This window comes from Simochromis diagramma, unplaced genomic scaffold (genome assembly GCF_900408965.1).
Source record: "Simochromis diagramma unplaced genomic scaffold, fSimDia1.1 OVJJ01000583.1, whole genome shotgun sequence".
Lineage (NCBI taxonomy): Eukaryota > Metazoa > Chordata > Actinopteri > Cichliformes > Cichlidae > Simochromis > Simochromis diagramma.
The window spans coordinates 2,256,847-2,281,319 of record NW_024387285.1 but is presented as its reverse complement, the minus strand read 5'-3'; the positions used below and the strand labels follow the sequence as shown (position 1 = coordinate 2,281,319).

The following is a 24,473-nucleotide window of genomic DNA, read 5'->3' as shown; positions in this document are numbered from 1 at the left end:
TAGCAGATAGCCAGATCCATGGAGTTTAGGATCTGAATAAAACTGAGGGGGAGAAAAACCCATGAGTGGATAATTACAGAGTGATTACAGCCTGAGTGATTTGTTTAGCTGGCTACATGATGAGACCTACAGGTGAACATCTTTATTTAATGGCTTCTGCAGGTGTCGCTTGCAGAAAACTGAAATCTTTATTATCTCAAAAACATTCAAAACCAAAAAGACACCTAGCCATGATTCCCTCTTGCAGATGTGAGTGTGGGAGAAGAAAAACAAACAAACAAACAAACAAACAAACAAAACTATAGTCAAAAAAGAACAAAAATCGTAATTTGGCTGGTGTTATATGTACTGGTTTGCGTCCATGTAGACCAGGGGTGGGGAACTCCAGGCCTCAAGGGCCGGTGTCCTGCAGGTTTTAGATCTCACCCTGGGCCAACACACCTGAATCAAATGATTAGTTCCTTACCAGACCTCTGGAGAACTTCAAGACATGTTGAGGAGGTCATTTAGCCATTAAAATCAGCTGTGTTGGATCAAGGACACACCTAAAACCTGCAGGACACCGACACTCGAGGCCTGGAGCTCCTCAGCCCTGATGTAGACAAAATAAATATTTTCCACTTTTAAAGAGGCAGAAAAGGCCTATATTTGGAGATAGGAGAGTTTGGCACTGGTAAAAAAAACAAAACACTTTCTACTCACACCAAAAACCACAATTCAAGCACTAAATAAGAAGCAACTTTGGTGATGGGTTGCCAAGCAGCAAGCAGAGTGGAGCAGCTGTGGGCAGGCTATAGCTTGTGGCCTATGTGGCCAATACTATGCTCAATTTATGTCATAAAATTCACATTTTTTTTCGTTAGTTAATGAATAATACAGACCTGACACATGTATTAGGGTGTCGATAAATCTTTTAAAATAATAGAAAATTATACAATTCGACTATAAAGTGTATAAAGTTCACATTTTTCAGCCGTGTTCCACCGTGTGCATCCCACTGCTTTGACTAAACACAAGTTTATGTAAAGGCTTTGGGTTATGTATTTCAATAAGCTAATTATCCCAAGGTCAAGAAAATCTTTACACTCAAACAAATGCTGTGCCAACGTGACTGAAATCTAATTATGATATGGTTTTGTTTTACAATGGTAGGCAAAAAGTAAATACAATTTATAATATTAAACGAAGGGAAAGACACAGAATAAACAGGACCATTATGATCATTTGTATACTTAGTGATGGAAAATTACTCCAATTTCACTTTCATTAGTAAATGTGACTTCCAAAACAAGATAGTATTATACTTTATATTATATTTCTTATCTTTACCATTACCAATCTAGTACACACTTTGGCTTTACTTCTGCCTCTCCACGAAAAAACAAATTTTCTAGCCACCAGGTTGTGGCAGTTCACATTTATGTATTCATTTATTACAAAGTTCGATAAAAGCATCGTTTCCAGAGTCGATGAGTAACTGTAAATAATTGTGATTTAATAATGACCTAAATAAAATGTCTCTGATGATCACTGTCACAATTAAGCAGCCTTACACATCTGCAGTTGTTAAATCTTAGGACTGTGGTAATGTTAGCCTTTTATATCACGGCTCAAAGAACTGATGATGACAAACTTTCTTTATTATGTCTCTTTTTGGCAAATAACTTACACTTGAACTACAAGCGTAGAATTACTCATAAAACAAAAATGGCAGTTACTTCAGAATCATCACATGTACATATAAAAAAGATTGGTGTAAGAAGATCACTGACTATCAGGAGACAATCCTTAGTCCCGATAGTCTCAGTGCATTCTTACTCAAATCTAATTTCACTTTTGAAAAGCAGTTTTACTTTTAGCACATCTAAACTCAGATGGCTGAATTCAGTGGCTCTGGAGCAAATTTATCCATCTGTATTTCTGTTAATGTTAAACCACAAAAGCAGCTGTAAGATTTAGTTTTCATTACAAACACAGTTTAAATGATAAATTACTAGTGAAATCCTTTAGGCTGAAAAGCTGTGATCATTTCACAAGAGGAGAAAATAAAACACGATAAAAGAAAATCTGCAAAAATAATTCACAGGCTGTTAAATTACATTTGCAGTTATGTGACTGAGGTAAATTAGTTTGAGTGAATTTGTTTAATCTTCTCTTTCTGCATTTTAATTCACAGATTTTAAGATGAGTGAGAGAAAATGATTTATTAAAACCATTCTGTACTAAAAAAGTGAAAATGGTTCAGACAGTAAAATCTCACTTCAAATACTTGTTTGACCTCTTTCGGGCAATCAAATTAGATCTCTTTGATGGTAAATGGTAAGACTGCAGAATTGGAAGGTAAGCTAAAAGAGAGATTCTTAGCACATAATTGTACAGATGTGTCTGATTAATGGTTAATGCATTTGAAATTAATTACAAGCAATAAATTAGCGCTCCAACACAAGACAAAGTGAATTGAATCTTTCTCTTTCGTGAAGGATAAATAGAGAGATGAAATATAATGAAGAAAGGATGAAAGTGATCATAAAGAAATACATTTGCATACTAATTAAAACCAACCTAATAATCTCCCCCATAGTCTTCAAAGAAGTGTACTCAATAGAAGTCATTTCCATAACTTACTGAATTATTGTGCCACTGTCCTGCAGTACTGTGCTCGTCTGTCTCAGCTAGGTGAGCTCTTCTTTTGTTTTAAACTTTTTATGCCAACTCTCAATGCTGTTTAGTGGAATTCAAAGCAAACTCTTAACACAAGGGTTAACTGTCCTTTCAGTGTGTTCACTACAAGACTTTAAAAATCAAAAGAGAACATTTAAGACCTGTTATAAACGGCTCTAATGAATTCCTCCCCATGACATTGCAGGTATCATTTAACTGGAAGACATAAAAAAAGCTTGTTAATAAATGATCCATGTTAAAAAAAAAAAAATCATCTACAGATTTAGGTGTTTCTTGTGCAGCACGACAAAGTTCACTCCAGTATTACATTTATGAAGCAGGTGCTAACCTACATTCAGTGAATCACTGTCCTTTAGAGCAGAAGAAACATATGGCACCCTTTGACAGTTTCCTACACACAACCTGTCGCCTCTTAAAGGCTCCACAGTCAACGGGGAATATTAACCTGTGAGGACCAGGAAGAAAGAACAAAACGAGTTCAAATACCAGTACACACCTGTTCAGAAGTTTTGGGTCACTAAGCAGTTGCTTTTTTATTTATTTATTTTTAAAGGTAAGCACAGTAAATTCTTATAGTTTATAAGTTTGGAACTAAGTTGGCTGTTTCTCTTTAATCTCAAGAGTTTATTTTTTCTTTGTTAAATAGAAATGACCCTTGGAGCTGCAAAAGTGAATTAATAGTTAATGGAATTATTAAGAAATCCTTTATGACTTTTAACTGAATATCTATGTAAACTAAAAAGGTCATTTTAAGTAACTATCACTGCAGCGTTCCTATTACACATTAGCTTATCATCATGTTCCCACAGCTGAATCTGTTAACAAAGACAGCAAAAAAGTAGCTTGCTAAGTGTTAACAGCACCACCCTGTATGGTTGCAATTAGTCTCAAAACTCGGTTTTACTGCAATTTAACCTGCAACTGAGAGCCTGTTGTTGCTACATAGATATGACTACATACATAGATACTCTACATGGTATACCAAGGTTGAAAAAGCACTACAGCTGAACTTGATCTGTGTTTCTTCTGCTGCCATCTCAGTTAATATATGACTACCTGAATTCCATTAAAATGTGAATTGCTACACTGAGTCTGGAGTAGCAGCACCAGTTCTCCACCTACCTGCAGGATGTGGTTAGAGTAGATCTCCAGCTTACAGCATATTGTCAAAGCACAACAAAAACTACCCATTTAACTGTGGTATGAAGTTCTTTAGCAAATAACTGCAACTGATAAAAAAAAAAGGTACACCAAGACAGCCAGCCTGTCCAAGTCTGTGTGAGGGAAACACCGTATATGCAAGCATGGATTTAGCAAAACTTTCCTCCATTCACATTCAATTCAATTTTATTTATACAGCGCCAAATCACAACAAGTCGCCTCAAGGCGCTTTATATTGTAAGGTAGACCCTACAATGATACATACAGAGAAAAACTCAACAATCATATGACCCCCTATGAGCAAGCACTTTGGCGACAGTGGGAAGGAAAAACTTCCTTTTAACAGGAAGAAACTCCAGGCTCGGGGAGGGGCGGGGCCATCTGCCACGACCGGCTGGGGTGAGAGAAGGAAGACAGGATAAAGACATGCAGTGGAAGACGGCCAGAGATTAATAACAAGTATGATTCAGTGCAGAGAGGTCTATTAACACAGAGTGAGTGAGAAAGGTGACTGAAGAGGAAATACTCAATGCATCACGTTCTTAATTATATTCAAGTCTGCACCTTTGTTCAAACCTGAACCTGGTTTATACTCAGCTGATCAATGCTTCAACTGTATCTAAGGGCTTCACTGTATCCAAGTCAGTGCAGCCTTCTGAGGAAAGCTGTTGCACATCTGTGTGTGCACAGCTTATGTCTTTTATAAGATGGCCTCTTTTTCTTTATACAGCCACATGGAACTAAATGTAGATGTATTATCATACAAAAACTTTCACTAGTTGAGATTAAATAAATCCTTCTGTTAATTTTCCGGCCTTCTCCCTCATCTGCAGTCATGAGGACAGCCAGTGGGCTTCTTCATCCCAGTGGGGTAAACCTCTCAGAAGCAATATGTAATTAAACTCGGAGAGCATATTCTTTAATCCTAAAGGCTATTATGGATTTATGGTCAGTGCATTGTCTGAGCTCCACAATGGCTTTTCCTCTCTGCACCATATATGCTCTTAAATGGGTAGATAAAGATTTTGTAACCCTTTTAAATCCAGCTTCCTCGTGGACTAATACGTCAGCCTTTGTGTTTGGCCTGGGATTGATAGAAAAGCTCAAAAAGGATAGAGAAATCTGTAATTATAATGCATCAGCCATCATCAATGACATATTTCTGAATCCTTTTCCAGTCACATTAGTAATGAGCAGAGCTGTACATGTGGAATTGTAATTACGTTGTATTCATTTTTAGCTCTCAGGGATTAAAGTATCGACTATGTTTAATTGCAAGTGTTCTATATTTTAGAACAGTGGAGCCCTGATTAAGAGTGACCCATCCCCACCGCAGGACGCTTTGAAATGCCGTGAATACTTAACTTAATTGCTACTTTCATTTGCAATATTTTGACTCAATCTCCTTTCTCTGGCTCTGCGGGGAACTGCTGATGTAACATTTCCCCCATCTGCGAACAAGCATTGCTGGAACAGGGATTTTTCTCAGCTTCCTTTATTCCTTTACGTTACTTGTCCAAGTCAGAAGCACCATAAAAGTTCTGTTTTCATCAGGTTTTTGATTTTAAATATGTACCATGTGATTATGTTTTGGATAGCTGATCATTCATCAGTATAAGTTTAAGTCTTTATTGATTCCATTTAATCATTTTCAATGTTTAATGCCCATGTAGTGGCTTTTCAAAGATGCAGTCCTCTTGGGGAAAATAGGAAACCATGTCCTCATATCCAAATACACAAGACTGAACTTCATGCAAATCAAATATATCAACAAACACTATCACCGAAAGTGTTTGAATTCTAGGCTGAAAACCAAGGAGGAAAAGAAAAACTGTAAAGCCAGAAACTATTTAACCTGAGGCTTGTATGCTGTATGCAGCTGTATGCAAAAGATGCAAATAGCCTCAGAGCCTAAAAGGTGAAGTCAATGTGGAAGAAGCTTAAACCTGCATCCTATCAAACGGGTAACGAAGGTGTTGAACCTGTTTTTTTGGGGGGGGTTTACAAGATTTTCAGAAAACTTGACCTCTGACCTTGAGGTCGAGGTCACCACAATTCAAATGTGTCTCAGATTTTCAGTAGCGGCACCTATGGTATCAATTTGAAATTCATTGGTTACTTCCAAGATTTTAAGAAAATATGACCTCTGACTGTGACGTTTGAGATTCAAATTCATCTGAGATATTTAATAGATGCACCTAAGGTACGCTGCGTTTTTGCATTTCACCACAATAACAACAGCAAACCTTGATTTCTTGGATTTCTCTTGTTTACTACCCGTCTGTAAAAGTCACAACCTGCTAGAACCCTCTCCAGAAAAGCCACTTACATATTCCAAGGATTTATATTTACAAGAACTAGTTCTTTTGAAAGCAGATCGAGAATTACGAGCGACCAAAAAGACATTTTAATTGTAAACTGGACATAAGAAACAATACCAGCTGTGATCACACCCTTTACGTGCCATAAACAAATAAAGACATTTTCATCTTTTCCAATCAGCTGTTGGATCACTGCGTCCTTTTCTGTCACACACACACAACTGAAAATGATCAGGTCTTGGTGTCTCAATGATAATGTATTCTCTCTTATTTGACTTTTTAATGGGCTTTCACCTAATTATCATCACATGGTTCCAAAGATGTGTGCTGGGGAGCAAACTGAGGAGTCTGGGAACAAAAGGAGGTCAGATCTGGAAGTGTTGGCACATGGCCTGATCCGCTCCGGTACCCCCCTCTCCCTGTTTTTGTGCAGTGATAAATTTTCCCCTTGAAGATGATGTCAATATGTTGATGTGCCTTCCTTTATTAAGATACCATCCAACTGATAACAAGTCCTGCTGTGTATTACCAACATAAATAATTAGAACAGAGACCAAGGAACGGCAGGTGGCTTTTGGCACAAAGAAATAATCATACTTGATGTGGAAAATAAAGTAAAAGGACCCATCTGTTCACGGCAGGGGGAGGCGAAAAAACACGTTAACATATTGTCAGTAACATTATGAAATACACAGTTAATAATTTTGTCATGGCACATGGCTCTGGACACTTGTTTTAAATAATCTAACAGAAGTGAGCCAGGCCCTGCTTCGATGCTTCAAATTAACCGCAGATTTGCACGCTCATGACTACCGGCCATTTTGTCACACGCTCTGCCAATTATTTACTCAAAGGGCTGATGAAGAAGGAGGCTGAAAAATATGTAACGGAGAAATTACAACATGTGGTACAGTATCTGACCAGATAACTGTCTGTCCAATACTTTGATTCAGAGTAGTGCACATAGGGGGAGATTTTAGGCAATTATTTGTGTTGTGAGCAAATTTGTGCCATTGAAAAATTTACAGTATGCGCCTAGGCTCAGCTGCCTTTTTGAATATATTAGAAAGCCAAAATTACCGCAATAAAGAGGTTGTCTATGATGGCCACTTGAGCCAATCAAAGTTCAAGAGGGCTCTTGTCAAGGGCTCTTTGACTGCTATGAGAAATCCGTGGCATATTTAGGCCACCTCAGGTGCCTGCATTGATATAATCTCCTCTTACTCCATTGTGTACCAACAGGTTCATCAGTGAGGGCTGTTCTACAAATCAAATTTATTTACTTGCTTGATTGAGATGATCAGTTTAATGTTTACCGGTGTGTGGAATCATCTTTGGTATATAAATGAGATGATTAAGGCTGCAGGGCTTCCCTGCTCAGGGATCTAACAGACGCCTCAGAACACAGCACTGACTGAACTTCAGTGCACATTTCCTGCTTATTTACTGCTGTTTTCTCACAGCTTTTTCTGCATGACTCTGGAAAAAAAGGAGAAGTAATTTTAATTTTAAAAAAAATTAAAAAAAAACACTGTAGCCTGCAGCCAAACCACTGATTATGATCTTAGAAGATCACAGGTACCATTGTAGGCTGTAAACAGATAATCCACTCCTCAAGGTTCATGTAAACATTTTTGAATTATAGGTAATTTATTGATAATGTAAAAAAAAAGTGAAATATCATTAAATAAATAACATGCTATAGCCACTATCCAAAACAGCAGAAGTTCAGTTCATAGTTTTCAGTTAAAGCTGTTGCATGTTGATTTTAGTGACTCACTTAATAAAAAAGTAATCTGTTCTCTACAACAGTGGCTGATTTCTATAATCATATTGATATATTACAGGTGCATGACTTTGAACAACTATAACCAGGTGACAGTAGAAACGTACATGATGTTTTAATGTCTTATAATGTTGAAGTAAACAAGGCCCCTCTGTTTGTAGCCTTCACGGGCCGCTCGATGCAACATCTCATTAGCATTTCTGGTTACGTTTAGGAACCTTTTAAACTCTCCCAGCTGTATGCAATGAAGATCATTTCTATTTTATGTTTCTAAAATCTAAAATATAGCTTTAAAACCAATGAAATTGATTTTTACTGAGAAAATAAAAGTCTAATGACCACTGAGGAGCGTGAAGGTCAATACACATAGCAGGGTAGTGTTTCCCATACATAGACTTAACCTGGGTAGGCTAACATGCTCAGATCTGTTTTTGGTGCAGTTTAGCATTTGATTCCTTCTTTAACAATAATGACACACATGTTGCTACAGTCCAACACCACGCAGTATAAAGTGCTTTAAGACCTCTACAGTATCTTCATCTTTCTCACAAACATTATCAGTTTCAACCTTAACCTATTACTTCAATCCCCCTAAAACTAAACACCCATTTCAAGCCTCTTTCCGATCTTGTTTCAATTAAGAGTAACACGCTCAGCGAAGATGCCGAGGTGCAACAGCAGCAACAGAGGGGGGGAAAATGCTAGCACGTCTTCTCTAAAATGGCTGCTCCTGTATCCCTTGCAGGGAAACATTATTCCTAATAAAAGTTCCTTGGAGAGTTCTTTGAACCTGAAAAGAAACACTGCCTATACCCAGGAGCAAAGAAGGCCATTACAGCTTGTAGTGGAAGATTTAATAGGTGTCATAATTTATCATGTAAACCGAAAAGTGTTTCTTAATTAAGTGCGAGCGTTAATGAATTTTTTAATTTGATCCCTGTAAGTACTTTGCCATGCTAATTGCAATATTCCACACATTAGTTATCGGCTATTGCCCTTGGCTATTTGCTGTCGTGAGGGAAGGATCCTCTTTTCCCTTCAGCTTAAGTTCATTAACTGAGTCTAAGCAAAAACTATGGGCACTATGAGTATGTGGAATATTTGGGTCTTGTGTTCTGATAAATATAAAGATTTTATTGCAAAGTTGTTTTCATAGTGGCCACACTGACAGTGATTTAAATGTCTTTTGCTCTGAAAAACAACGATCAGTTGTACTTGTTAGACATTTGGGCATCTGCTTGCTCCTAACGCCACATCCCTGTACCTCAGAGATTGCACATGAGAGTAATCATTGAGTGAGCTATTTAAAATGACTAATGTAAGCCAGGCTCAGTCTTGATGACTGCCTTTGTATCCAAAGTCTTGCTATCACTGGTGGCAGGCTCATATTGTTCAGCGCAATTAATCTGTTTGAGAAACATAATAATGAAGTTGCCAACTGGTGCCTGCGCTAGTATTTTATTAATCAACTGCAATTAGGCTGTGTCGCTATGTCCTTAGGATGACTTTTCATTCACTTGCAGAAAAAAAGCAGTACGCCAGCCCAACAGTGCACTCAGTGAGAAATACCGTTCGCCGCTACAGAGATCACAGATGGGCTCAGACAGACATAAAGCAATAACAATGTGGGGAAATTACTGTCAGCCGCTATGCAAATGCTAGTGAGTTTTGGCTCTGGGTTTTAAATTTGTCTACTTTATAAGTGATTTCAGAAAGAACCAAAGCCATTTTAGAGTTGCTGAATTTTAGTAAGGGTCGGCACCGTCGCTTACGGATGATACAACTGTATAATCCACACTGGTTACAAACAGAGACAGGCTACTGTAAACTTCTTTTGCTGGGAGGAAAAATGGCAACACAGCTGATGATGTTTCTGATTTTTAACATACCCGAGGGTCTGTTCAAGCACCGTGTCAATAGTTAACCTAGACCTGCTCAGAAAGTACTTAAAACCACAGTAGTTTACAACGTTTTGACATTGCAATGTTTAATGAATACTTGGAAACGACAATGTTTAGACAAGTGAAATTCAAGGTGGTACTCTGTTCACGGCCATCAAGTCAAACCATCAACCAATCTCCATTTAAAAGAAAATAATATTTAACACAATCGGTGTTAAATAAGTGAGTGAAATATAAAGCATACAGCAAACATGCCCAACATGGAAAAAAAAAACTGCTTCCTGTGTTTTTCCTCTGATAAAAATTAAAACTATCTACCATTTGTCAATTAAATATGACAAACAGTACATAAATGTGGTTGATAGAAAGCTGTTTTCCACCACAGAACTAGACAACTAGTTCATGATGTCTCTACAGCATTTTCAGGGGAAGAAATCTTGAAAATTGTACTTCTGACTGACCTCAGACAGGGCATGGATTGGTATTGATTTGTTACACTCAATTCTCTATTTGCTTTGTTTCAGCTACATTTAGATTGTGTTTAAACATTTATATTAGTGCTTCAGAGTGTCTTGCCTAAAAATCTCTGTGCTTCGGCTGTTTGTGAGTCCGCTCGTGTATGTTTCCTGTCATCATTTTAAAAACCTCAAATTATAAGCACCCATTTACATCTTTTCTCCTCTGTTCTTCTTTTCTCTTTGTTTTCTGTCTCTACTATCCAAATTCATTCATCCAGTCACTTTTTTACTATCTTCCCTCCCTTTAAAAACATGGAACTACAAGGAGTGGCTGTGGGGTGAATGTGTGTGAATATTAGATTAGCACTTCAGTAGGAAAAAGCATAGAAAAAAGTGCTTGTGTGAATGGTTGAATGAGGCATGTTGTATAAAGGACCATGAGTGCTCAGGCAGAGTAGAAAAGTGTTATATAAGAACCATTTACAACAAGCTGCATTCTGCTTAAACTATCAGGAAAAAGGAAGCTGACAAGCTGAACTGTTAATGGGGACTGTTATCCACTTCCAGCAAAGCATTTCAAGCAAAAATACCATTCAATTTTCAGAGGGAACCATTCAAATATTCTTTAAGGATCACGTCCAACCCCAAACTGCTCTCCAATGACTGCACAGCTACAGTCAACTTGCTAGTTTTGCACTGGAACTAATTTTCACTTATTTCTGACTACCACACAACACAGTTTGAACTTGTTTTTATCGCTGCATGTTGCTTCTGTTCTTACAGGATCATATCATCATATTTCACCTCACACACTTTGTTGTTCTCATGCCTGGTAGTGTGTTGCTGTGTACTGGCTCCTGCCAAACCTATTGGTAGTATGACTTAATTAATATACTGCGTGCACGTGTGCGTGCATATATAAACATGCATAAAAGTGTAAGAGGTTCCCTTTCAAACAGAACAATCAAAAAACAACTTTGATCAAACTGTGTGTGTTAGTTTTTCAAACTTAACTAATGCATGAATTTATTCAATTCATACCACACACTGAATCAGAGCTTCGGCTGATTATTCTAAGATATAATATCCTGCACAATGCTGCAGCGGGTTTCTCCTCCCTTCACCCCGTGGCAGTATAGTCACGGTTAAGATGGATTTGCTAAGCCCTTTAATTTAGCCAAAGCCAAAGGAACACAAGGCCATTAACACAAATTTTATCCTCAAACCCCGCCCCTTCGTGTCATGACATTCAAGTTTAATGGAGAACTCAGGAAAGGCAAACGCCTCCCCATAAATGTTTCATGAAGTAATTCCACCCATATGAAGAAACTCAGAAAAAAATCTGTTGACATTATCCTGACAATGTTGCCGGAGCATCTGCAGAGGAAATGTATTTAATATTCACAGGGCTTCTTACACTCTGACATTAGCCGAAGAAGATAATCCCTCAAAGATTAAATTAAATGTGGGCTGAAGTGTTTAGTGCTGCTATTGTTTTCATTAGTACAAAAAAAAAAAAAGGGAATTGTACTCAGTGTGTATGGTATTAAATCGTGCATCTGGGCGAGCACTTGACATCCACACTCCCCCGCTCCTCTGATAAAACATAATATCATTCTGTGTCCATAATCTCCAAGCAGCAGGTTAGCATTAGAGTTTTTAACTACACTTAGCGGTTACTAAATATGCATTTCTGGTATTAAAATAAATCTTCTGTTGAGATAAGAGCAGAAGGTGCACTGCACTCCTCTGCTGATTCGGGACATTTGCTCATCTTCACTTCATAGAGGTGAAAAGGGCCTGATGGTGGATTGTATGGATGATAATGTGGAACATTTTGGTATTTATTAAAGTAATCTGATGTTCTCTGTTCCAAGAGCTTTTTGGGGAAATGTCAACAGGTTGAAAGAAAGCAACATCTGTGAATGTTGATTAATTATGGTTCGACAGATGTTGCTAAATGTCTGCGGACTCCGGGATTTGAACGAACAGTCGAAGGTTTTTCTAAATCTTGTTACCAGCAAGTTTTAAAATAGACGTTATACAGCCTTGGGTTTTTTTTGTTGTTGTTGTTGTTTTTAATCCATGTATACATAATAAATACAACTATAAAATCACAATTGTTTAAATTTTTAAATTATAAATTGACCTAATAGAATTAATAAGTGACATTATATCACATCTCACAGTAGGATATCTCAACAATACAATAATAACAATAAAGTCATAATAATGAATTAAATTGTAGAAAAAAATAACTAATGAATAAGCACAATTTTATTTCGCTTTTCATTAGGGATGGATGGGAATTGATAAGAATTTAGCAAATTCGATTTCATTATATAATATTATTGGTAAGCTATCACTTTGGGTCTCATCCTCACTGGGGTCTCATTGGCTCTGCTTTGAGGGTTCACCAAACAGGGGTCACAAACACAAAAAACAAAACTGTTTCTTACCCAAGATGATTGGAAATCCTAAGATCCATCAGTATGTCCGCAGGGAAATAAAAATCTCCACATTACAGTCTCCTTCACATACATTTGGGCTTCGCTTTTGATCACTAATATAATAAAGTAATTTAATCAGTGAAATGATGTGAGGGGGAAAAAACAAGGTCTCCAAAGAGTGGGCATCTCTTCCTTGGAGCACTGCAGACGTGCTGATGGGATTTGTGCTTGTGCTTCAGTAAGAAACGTAGTTACATTTGTGGTGTGATGTGCATGTAGTGAGCTGTTATGTTGTAAACTGTCTGAATTTTCTTGTATAAAATAGCACTGATCGTGTCGCTCGGTACACTCGGCCAGAGGAGGAAAAATATGTTTCTGTCAGTCTGAACAACCTTACTGCTAAAGAGACAGACAGCGAAAGCAGACAGTATATACTCGGTTTTAACATCCCCTTGGTGTCATTTTTTCATAATCGATTCTGTCACTAGTTAGACTTACATTAGTTTATGTTAGCTATTAGCCGCAACCAACCAACCAACCAACCAACCAACCAACCATATGAGGTCACGTTCCGTACTGACTGAAGGTGGTGCTAAACATTTTTTTAAACTTTAACTTTAAGGACTTATTTCTTAAGTCCAGCTTCACAGACAGAGTTACATCTATGTCAGTTTTTGAGAGCAGGACTCAATGGTGTAAATTAGCGTTTATATGTGTAGTGTTTCATGTCCCCTTTTAAAGTAATGCAGTGGAAGTAATCAGTTACTCCCAAGAGAACAGTTTACCAAAGTAATTTATTATACTTCATGTTACATTTGTCTGTAAAATGGCCTGAAACCCAGTGTCTCATAATTACAGTTTAACAATATAAACCTCAGGCTACAGGCCCACACACCAACACAAATCCCTACCCAATCAGGGTGTGCATGATCTTTCTCTTAGTATTTAGGCATGAACACAAAGCTGATGGCACACAGCAAAAATGAAAATCAACACAAAGACACTTTGAAGCTATCACTACAGTGATTCCACTGTAGAAGCATGAGCGGATAGAAACGGAGGCTGCAGCCTGACTGTTCATCACTGCCTTTGTTAACAGTTGAAGTTCAGGGTCTGGCTTCTGGGCTCGGCATTCACTCAGCTTTAACCAAGTATTTTGATGTTATTTGGCATCGATGTTTTTGATTTTGTGCAAATAAATACAAAATCCATAAAATAAATGCCATATTTCCTTTTTTTTTCTGGACAGCTTTCTTGTCAAATCTGACACTTGTATATTGGTGTTCATTTTGGCAAACTGGACATTGTACAAATTATAATGCAACCCCTGGGGTGACATGTTTCAGCAAAATACCTTGAGATTTAAGGTTTACCTTCAGCCAGCCGACTCTTGGTAATCCAGTGAAGGTCCATCCCCTTCACCACGGTTGGCCCCTGCCAATTTAGGACCCCTGACACGCAGGGTTGCCCCCTCTGTCAGCCTGGTGTGGCTGATCAAGCTGTTCCAACAACTGGAAGACATCACAAGTTAAACACTCATTATTTTAATTTGATGCTAATCATGTGTTAATGAGACTAATCCTCGCAATGATTCAGGTAATTTGCTTAATGGCTGCCTAGAGTCCAGATTACAGCAATCAGTCACGTTTGATAAGACGTCTGTTGCGGGGCAGGGGGGAAAACTCGGTGGAGGAGTAGAGGACAGGGAACAGGTGAAGGCCAGCAGGCCTCCAGGAGAGTGGAGACATGCTAGTTCATCGGCCCTCTCACCTTTGAGCCATTAATGTCTTGGCGCTGCATCGAGGGGAGAGCTTTTTTGATATTTCCCCTCAATCATCACTCCACACACTATTTCTACACTGTTTCCACCACGATGGATGCTGAACATATTGTAAAGGAGCATCCTCATCAAGAACAGTGGCACAAGTTGTAGAATGAAATGTAAATGAAAGTGCTCATTCGTCAGATCGTGTATTATTTAGGCCATACCTGGGATAATTTAAAGGCTTGCACCATCATGAAAATGCTCATTGTTTTAATGTTTTTAATTTCCATATCTTCTATATTGTACGTTTTATCATATTTGCAGTTTTGTAACACAATATAGAAAAATGCTCAAAGGTTAACTTGTTTTGTTTACATGTTATTTTCTCAGCTAATTTCTCTGGTAAAAGTATTGTCTCAATGATTAGTAGGAGTTATATTTAAAACTTTCATCAAATATGTTCTTTTAGGATTCAGTGAGCCAAACAAGTCATTTTTAAGTTGTACTTCACAACTTATATTTGAATGACCATGTATCCTATGTATCAAGCCTTGCAGTTCACAGAGTCTTCCTGGCTGCCATGCAGTAACACCTGTACATTTAACTAGCTAGTGTGAATCTCAGCTAAGCTATCAACAAGCAAGCTCAGGCTAGCTAAGCTAAGCTAACTAAACAAGCTAACTACATAAATGTAACGTATTTTCCACTCAGCAGTCACTATGCTAACTTTACTGAACTATTTTTGGTACGTCTTACCTGTCGACATTTTTTCTCAGTGGACACAGTTCAGACTAAGCCAGGTTGTCAAATTTGAGCTTCCAGAAAATTATAAGCTAGCTAAGGGGTGGGGCAAGCTGACTTCAAATTCACAGGAATGCAAAAAACTCATTGTTTTCAGTGTTGCCAACTCCTCAGTAAGGAAAATCGCTATTGGTTGTCCTAAAAGTCGCTAGAAGTCGCTAAATGACGTCATCGCCTAATTTGCATAATTGGTCATGCTAATCTAATTGTAACCTATGTTGTTGGAGAGAGAAATAACATCGTGGAAGAGACATAAGGTGAGTAAAAAACGTCCTAAATGCATTTAGAGTTTATTTAGAACTACAAATTAAATTTCTTTTAGCAATTATTGTTTTTTTTAATGTCACAATTCCAACCCTGCTCCTTTACCCGGGCTTGGACCGGCAAGTGACCCGAAATAGGCACTCTGGTGGAGTTACTTTGTGTGTGTGTGTGTGTGTTTATAAGTAGTTTTAAACCTTGTGATCCACAAAACAGCATAAGAGTAAAAGAGTAAAAGAAGAACTGACTGCGTTACAGCACCCGCTGCTTGTTGAGAGTAAAAGCAATACACGCTTTCACGTCTTTTTTTTTTAGCAACTTTCTTTAGATAAAAAGTCGCTAAGGGGTCTGAAAACTCGCTAAATATAGCGACAAAGTCGCTAAATTGGCAACACTGATTGTTTTGAATATATTCTTATATATATAATGTTTTGAATATATTCTTTTAGCTCTTAATGGCTAATTCAATACAGTAAAACGTTTTTTTGGGAAATTTTCTTAACATAACCGGTTAAAAATTTATGAAAAAATTAAGTTTGTAGTGTGACAAGTATCTCTGCCGTAACCCTTACCTTACGGTGCACCTTCCAACCCAAAGTTTCCATCTTCCTTTCCATCACATTTTTCTAAAAGTCATTAATAAATTATTTATTTATTGCAATTTATTTAATTAACTACACAAAATAGTCATTTGAAATACACTGGAGGTGAGTTTAAAAAAAACAAAACATAAATCCCTAGGAAGTTTTAAAACCCCTTTTAAAAAATGTAGTTTGGGGCAGTTATGATTTGATTGACATGGCTCTAAGCCAATGACAGCGTAGAGCTTGTTCATAAATCTGTGCATCAAAATCTCTCTTTAAATTATGGCTCTGAGACTCCAAAGAGACAAAAACATGACTTTGTCTATTTATTTAATGCATTTAAAGCTTTACACAAAAACTAATAATAGCGTCAGTTAAATTACATCAGTGGAAAAACTAAAGGTAGTATAAACCATAAACAAATACACCATAAAAGCAACAACAACAACAATGACAATAATGATAATACTACTACTACTAATAATAATAATAATGTCTCTTAGAAATACAGCTGGATCTTTGTCCCAAGAGGAAGAATGAATGAGTGATCTCTCTCCCTGACTCAGATCAAGCCGGGGATGCTACGCCCCTGACGAATAGCTGCAGCATAATGACCTGTGAGTGCTAACAAATATAAATCGTTTTCTCTTGCATTTTTACTGTCGTCAAAACAAATGCTCATTAGCCTTTTATGAGGGATTGTGTGAATAATAAATAGATCCTAATTACCCCCTATCACAAATGCAAATGTGTGAATTAAAAGCAACGGGTAGTAAAACAATAGAGCTACTTTTCCTAGTTAATATTATATGTACAGTTACTGACTTATTGAGCATGAATGGCTTAAATTAATTGTTGTGACCAGTTGCTTTACTTTACATTATTGTAGTGACGATTAATCTTTAATATATCCCATTCCCACTAAGAGCATGTATTTCTTGGCACTAATAAAGCTCTAATCTTTTTGTAGCTGTTCAGTATAAGATAACTTTTAAAACATCTGCACTTTGATCTTACGACTATAAAAATAACAAATATTTTTTAATGATTTCATTCAGTTTATGGGTTACGTGTCTAAGCATGCAATAAAGAACTTGGTTTATGGCACGTGTCTATTTGCATATTGCTTATCAAATACACAAATAAACAGCTTTATAATGGGGGAGCTTTAAAACAGCAGCACTGTGTCAAATCAGCATCACTGTTTAGACTTCTATGAAACCCATTTGTCACCTCGGAGGATAACCTATATTTTACACACTAATCTGAGCTAAAGCATGTCAGATGCCTGTACAGGGGGCCCAGTCTATTGTTCAGGCTGAGGGCTTATCCCTGTTTCACATGCTGAGCGACAGCAGACTTATGAGTCAGCCATGTTGTCACCACTTTCTCCTCAAATGCAGTTAAATCTGTTTCGTGTATTACTGAACACACACACACACACCTTTTGTTGCCCTCCTATCCCACTGAGACTGCTGGGTTCAGAACATGCATACCTACACATTGCTGTCCCATCTGAGCTGAGCTTTCATCAAAGATAACAAATGAATATTATTCAATGAAATTATCAATAATATTGATGAAATAAATAATATTACATTAGCCAGTGTACAGACTTATATAGTATGATGTTTAATCAAGTTAGATTTTTTAATTATCATTGATCTTTTTAACTCACTTGGCTATACTATAACACTCTCCAGTGTTAAATTACATTCAAGTGCTGGCAGCAAGATTTACCAAAATAAAAGTTTTATTTTACGTTGCGCTTACTCTAATCTGTCTATGCGGAATCAAGGATCATACTGAGACTTAAGGCTTCACCATTTACAGTTTTCAGCTCTATTCACATAATGGCTAGTGTATAAACTTTATTTACTTTTCTAAATTTCTGTAGAATTTTCTTTAGTGGTTTATTAAGCGCATGCTTCTGTGGTTCACATAAGGTTTTGTCTCCTTTTCCTTTTTTTTACACTGGAATGAGTCCACATGGCCCCAAACTTTTGAACAGATGTTAAATAACACTCGGCAGACTGGCTCTCCACCATTCTTGAGCATGTCTGCTTGAATTCAGTCTGAGCCCAGTGACTTACCACTCTTCAGTTTATTTATCACTCAAAGTGATTATTGTGTCTATTCCTCACTGTCAATGATTTGGATTCCCGTCAGGACTGCTGGGTTTAGCCAAAGTTTGTTAGGGTTCTGCTGTTTTCAGCGAGCAGCAACGGTTTGGTTAGACGTTAGCAGTTTATTCTGCGATCACCTAAAGTTTCCTTCATGGTCCAATTTACAGATGAACTAAATAAAAAGTTGTAATAAGAATGAGTGACCCTCTGTTGCGTCAGTGAAGTTAAATGTGTAAAACATGAAGATCTAAGGTTTAAAAAGTTTGAGGGAATCAAAAGTAAGCTGGGCTCAAATATACCCCCCAAACTACAGTCTGATAATGAAAATGTAATCAAACTAAAGATAACTGAAAGCTCCTTTTAAAAGCAGGAGTTCATCAAATTTAACCAACATTTAAATGCTAACAAATATTTTAGATTAAACTAAAACCTCTTTCAGTGAGGCGATAAATGCACCGTGCGTTACGGTGGTTCGGATCAAAGCTGGGGTGACTGTCCCCCGCTGTCACGTAGATTACAATCTGTCCAACAACAAAAAGCTTTCTCTCCTACACTTTAACTCATCACGGGGATTACAAAAAAGGTAGCTCGCCACAACAACTTCAATTTCTGTTATTGTTTGACAGTCAGCTGCGTGTGGATTTAGCAGCTCAAAGCTCAACTGTAACTATTTGTGGATTAGATCAGCCTGATCCATTAGATGGATCGTGATTATAACCATGTCCCAATACACTTCCCCTGTCACACCCCAAGGCTTTGGGTTACATATGGGCGCATAGTTTATGGCCGAAGGATTTCAGTGATAATGTACAGCTTATTGTCCACATTCCACACTTACATGACATTCAACACAATCCCAAGAGGAACGGTCAAACTGAAGGAAATTCCCACTCATAAAATTGAATAACAATAATAATATCAAATGAAGACCCAGGGCTTGGATATGACCAGCAAAATGTCTGTGTCATATCGGGGGCAAAGCCTTTTTGGGATTTGGGTATCAGTTATCAGGCAGAGATGGCCTGATTAAATCTCAGCACAGGCTCGTGGCATTTCAGAAAGCAAAAATCAATTTATTAACCTGTTTTCTTGGACATGAATTTTCTATTAGAGGGAAAAACAATGTTTGTTTCTCCCGCTACAGTTTTATAGTTATACAGCAGTTTATAGTTTTTTCTTCTGTAACATATCTCCAATATAGTCTCAGGTGAGTTCATTAAATACTCAGGAAATATTACCCTCTGATTCACCGTCATGGACAAGAAGTGAAGTCTCGGTTCATGTCTGCTCGTGTGACTCCCTGGCTAAACATGTTAGCTTAAATGCTCGTTAATTTAAAAGTTCAGTGTGAATTTTTCACAACAACAGTCACCTCAAGGCACTTTATAATACAAGGTAAAGACCTGATAATAATAGAGAGAAAACTCCACTTGGTGACAGTGGGAAGGATAAACTCCCTTTGAACAGGAAGACACCTCCAACAGAACCAGGCCACAGCAGAGGTGAATAATGGACACAGCAACCATGACACAAGTACTGGTTTTGGATTGGTTTTGTCATTTTGATGCTTCCATTTCAGGCGCCACTGTGTGGAACTTTTGGACCAAGACGTCAATATATTTGGAAGCCAAGTTATCTGCTATGAAGCTGGCTAACCAGGCGCATCCATAAACTGTATTATTGAAGTGCAAAGATGCAAATAAGAGCTAATTAGTATTAAGGGACAAACTAAAATAATACTAGAATTTTATTCACTTATCCTGAAGCAAAAACCTTTTGGATGATTTGTAGTGGACAACAAACCATATTATTTGTCAATAATATGTTCAAAAAGCCACTGAGAGCAAATACAGTGGAGAGGTCTAGTAGTGACTGGCTCACAGATACTACCTGCCCGTGTCGAGACAGCTGTCAATTAAAGCGGCCAAACCCAAAATGAAAAAAGATGAGCTCTAACAGGGGAAACTATCCAAATATGGGCAAAAACATTTTTGTATGAGTCTATAAACATGATTTGTAATGTTTTAAACGCTGGATAGTGAAACATGTGAGTCTAAAATGGGAGGAACTGGCTTTTAGATCCAGCCTCAAGTGGACGTTAGAGGAACTGCAATTTTTGTCACCTTTGACTTGGCTTCATTCTTCAGCCCTGAAGCTTTCTGCTTCATAATCACATAAACGTAGAGTGCAATGCTGTGACTATTGACTGGTGTGACTGGGACAGAATTCCAGGTGAAAGCTTTTTCTGCACTGAGAGCTAAAAGTCAGAATATCTTTGCCTTTGCTTTTTCAATTTTGACCTTTTCTGTCTGTTTCTCACAAGTCATATTACTGATAAGTAGAATACTAAATTGCTGGACTTCCACTGTGATTATTGGTATGTTTTCAATACACAGTGGAAAATAAAGCAATTAAACAAAGGTCACAAATGGTCATAAGGTAATGAGATGCATCGTTCAAGAAACACTGTCAGGTGTCTGTAGTCTGGCATAGCAGCCATTTTTAAAAATGTCAAGTTTAATCAAACTAAAACAAAACGTGATTTTAACTGACAATGTTACATAAAAACCCATAAAACAAGAAAAAGCTCCTCCAAAACCACAATCTGATGCACATAAACTAATGAAAAAGGAAGGAGATAAAGTGAAACAACTTTTAAACAGGATGTAACTCTCTGTTAACGGTTGGTTGCTTTTGTGGCACAGAATTAACATCCCCCCTCCTGCAGTTTAAGCCCAAACACTGAGAGGCAGAAAAATATTCCCCTCAGAAACGATCCTCTTGTTGTGAATCAGACACTGCTCCCTTCACAGGTCTCTGCAGGAAATGCTCTGTGGCTTCTGCCTTTCTGATCACTGGCCTGATTAATAGGGGGCTGAATTGAAAACTTAATTGGATGTGGTTACAATTATAAAGCCTTGCTCTCCTCGGAGCGGCAACTCTGACTGTCGGATGGCGCCGGCGGGGGAACAAGATATCAGCGGGGGAAACATGTTCTGTCACACCGCCCCCGCGTTATTCCAATAGACAGGGATGTGAGGTGTGTCAGATCGGAGTCGCCCACGGTGGAGCCGTTAAAACACCCAGACTGCTCTGATGGTGGCATCCACTGACCTCCCCAGAAGTCCCCACTGAGTGACCAATTTATCACCGGTGTGGTAGATCAGTTTCAGTAATTTTTGCACTTTTAAACTCTAAGTGGAAACATCACTTTTCCACAAAACACAAAGTGCTCTTTTCCCCAGCACACCTGGAATCCCAGTTTCCAGCTGAGGCGCTGAGCAGTGTGGAGGGAGCCTCTCTGTGCTAAGCAGTGGTTGTGCAGACATGCACGTTCTCTCCCTCAGCATTAGTATTTTTGATCTATCCACTCAGATTTTCCAGCCGATAAACCCTCTCTGAGATCACCCTCTCCTGACTCACATGCCCCTTCACTGCAGCTGTAACCCTCCTAAGGCCTCCAGAGGTTGAGGGAGCCCTCTTCTGGTCGGAGTCAGCATTACAACCCATCGCCACACCGCCACCACCACCACCATCCCCACCACAGTCAAGTCTTATCAGGGAAATAAAAAGGGCTCTGTCACAACCAAGGGATCATTCCACGAGGTTCTGGCATGTCCACGAGTGCAGTTTGTCTGGCACACATTATAATCTCTGACATATGTAAGATCCTTGTCATGCTCTTTGCTCATAACTAGAAAGAATTAAAAGAGAGTGAATTTGAACCTTCCTTACATATATTCTGCATTTAGCAGTCTGAAGCAGCAGCTTGCACTGACAAAGGAAAATGGAGCAATCACTAGATTGTGGGCATGAAGCAGGGACTGTGCACTGGGCTCGGCTTTCAATGTACTGAACTATAGACAGCAAAAGGACATCAAAGAAACTGTTCTTCAAAACCCAACTATGGAGTACTCACATCATAGTTGCAGTACACTCCATAGTAAAATGTACAATCCTGCTTATATCTATAGATATATTATTTATACAGACAGATAGACAGATAGATAGATAGATAGATAGATAGATAGATAGATAGATATGGAGGCTCCAACGCTACAAGTCTGACTGCTCATCACAGCCTTTGTTAGCAGCTTTTATACAAAACATCAAAATATGGAAGTAACAACATAATTGTAACTGTAATGTGATTACTGAATTTAGTACAGTAACTTGTTACATTACTGCATTACTGAAAACTGTAATCTGATTAGAGTGTCTGGAACATGCTGAGATATTAGCTTTTTTAAAGAACACAAAATCATTTAAGAGAATTTAAAATCTAGTTTAATAACATTAAACAGTGAGTTTAATAACATTGTGTTGTCATGGCAAAGGGTTTTCCCTCCACGTGGGCTGAGGAGAGGCTTTGATTTCAGCACAGCACAAGTCTGAAGCAACAGTGTGTGTGTGTGTGTGTGTGTGTGTGTGTGTGTGTGTGTGTGTGTGTGTGTGTGTGTGTGTTTACATATGTGCACATGCATTGTCAAATGACTTCCCTGACCGGGCTCATGGCTAGTTAGCCATGTGTGATAATATCTTTCTCTGTCTGGATACCCCTCTGTACCCTCTCCTCTGTCTTCAGAGAGTCTTCCTTTCTCTCCGTCTCTCCCCCCTCAGCCCACACTCTCTCTCTCTGTTGACATGCCAAGTTGATAAAGAGAATGTTTCATTTCATGCCCGGCATCAGCACCATGGCTGCTCTGCATGAGCAGGCCGTCCGTCAGAGCATACGACAAGCGAGGAAGATCCTCGAGCGGCCAGCGCTTCAACGCACAAAGTGAGATGCAAAACAAATGGGCCAAACACAAAGACCGACAGACAGAGAGAGACAGAGAGAGGGAGGGAGCAGGAACCAAACATATGTGCGCATCAGAAAGTCATGTCCTATTTAAGTGACTATTATTAGAGTGGGTCACCATCTGCAAGTCTAGATAAAGCATGGGGGGGGGAGGAGGGTGGTGACTTGGTGGAAGATGCTCCAAAACAATTATATTAGCACATGCTAGTGCTAGCTTGTTAGCAGCAGACGAGCAGAAATCTCGAACCACTGAGTATGATGACTTTTCTGAGAGAGCGATAAGTTTGGCAAAAAGAGTTCCTTCATGAATTTATCCTGTATATATATATTCCACATTAAACTGATCACTTTTAGTTATAAATCCAAACCTCCTGACTTCACAAATGAAAAAGAAATAGAAAAAACCCTTTTCTCTTTTAAACTGAAATCCAGTAAAATACCACTTTTCCCAAGTGTTACATGGGAAATCATATATTTATTTTGTCGTATAAGACAATTAAAAAACATAACATTTACCACTGGAGACAATGAGGATATTTTAAATGATGTTTTCTGCAGTTGTTTGTATATGTCTTGGGATAAACATCAAAACCCTGTGTCCTGTTATATTAAAGAAATGACCTCCTGGTCCTCCGTGTTCATATTGAATGCTATAACATCTGGAGGGAGGTTTAGCCACATGCTAGCAAAAACCCTTTCTAGGAAAAAAAAAAGAAGAAGAAGAAAACAAACCAAACAAACAAACAAAAAAGCCTGTAAAGCCAATCATAAAAGCTCCTAAAGGTCTTTACTCTTCATCGGATGTTGGGAAAAGTGGCCTAATGCTAACATGTTGCTAAGCCAGAAGCACTTGGAAACCAAACATATCCTTATGAAAGCAACTTAGCCTACTTCAACAGAGTGCTGAATCTGAGCCAATGGAAGCAAACTGTTAGGGCCAGATTTATGGTCTGCAGCAGTGCAAATACCAAATACAGTCGGTGTTTACTAAACAAGCATAGTGCCGATTTTGGTACTGAAACGGTGTGGGCGGTTATTCTTTGCAGCTGGTCGTACTGCATACGTATTTGATGGAGTTCACACGTGTCCTTACTAAGGCGTGTGTGACGTGGTTTACTGTAAATTACATTAAATTTAACAATGAACCAAGTCTCATTTTAACCCTGATGCTACTTCAATAGCTGTCACTATTAATGTACATTTAGCTGGCGTGCCTGGAACATTTCAGAAACAGTACGCTACATCAAAACTTCTCTTCAGCGTCCTCTTCCAAATGTTTGGAGCCAAGCCACACAGATTTGTAATCCACAATAATACCGGTATTTTGATGAAAGCAAACTTAACTGAACTGTACACTGAGTGCCGAAGAACCCCAA

At 38.2% G+C, this 24,473-nt stretch overlaps 1 long non-coding RNA gene across 1 annotated transcript in view; it reads right to left on the bottom strand.

Annotated features, from left to right (window-relative positions):
* LOC120716180 overlaps positions 1–15,476 on the bottom strand; it is a 73,536-nt gene extending 58,060 nt beyond the window's left edge. The window contains exons 1-2 of the long non-coding RNA XR_005691833.1: positions 15,281–15,476; positions 14,133–14,270 (exon numbers count right to left, since the gene is read on the bottom strand). This is a non-coding gene — a long non-coding RNA (uncharacterized LOC120716180). The remainder of the gene's footprint in view (positions 1–14,132; positions 14,271–15,280) is intronic.
* Positions 15,477–24,473: the final 8,997 nt, after the last annotated feature.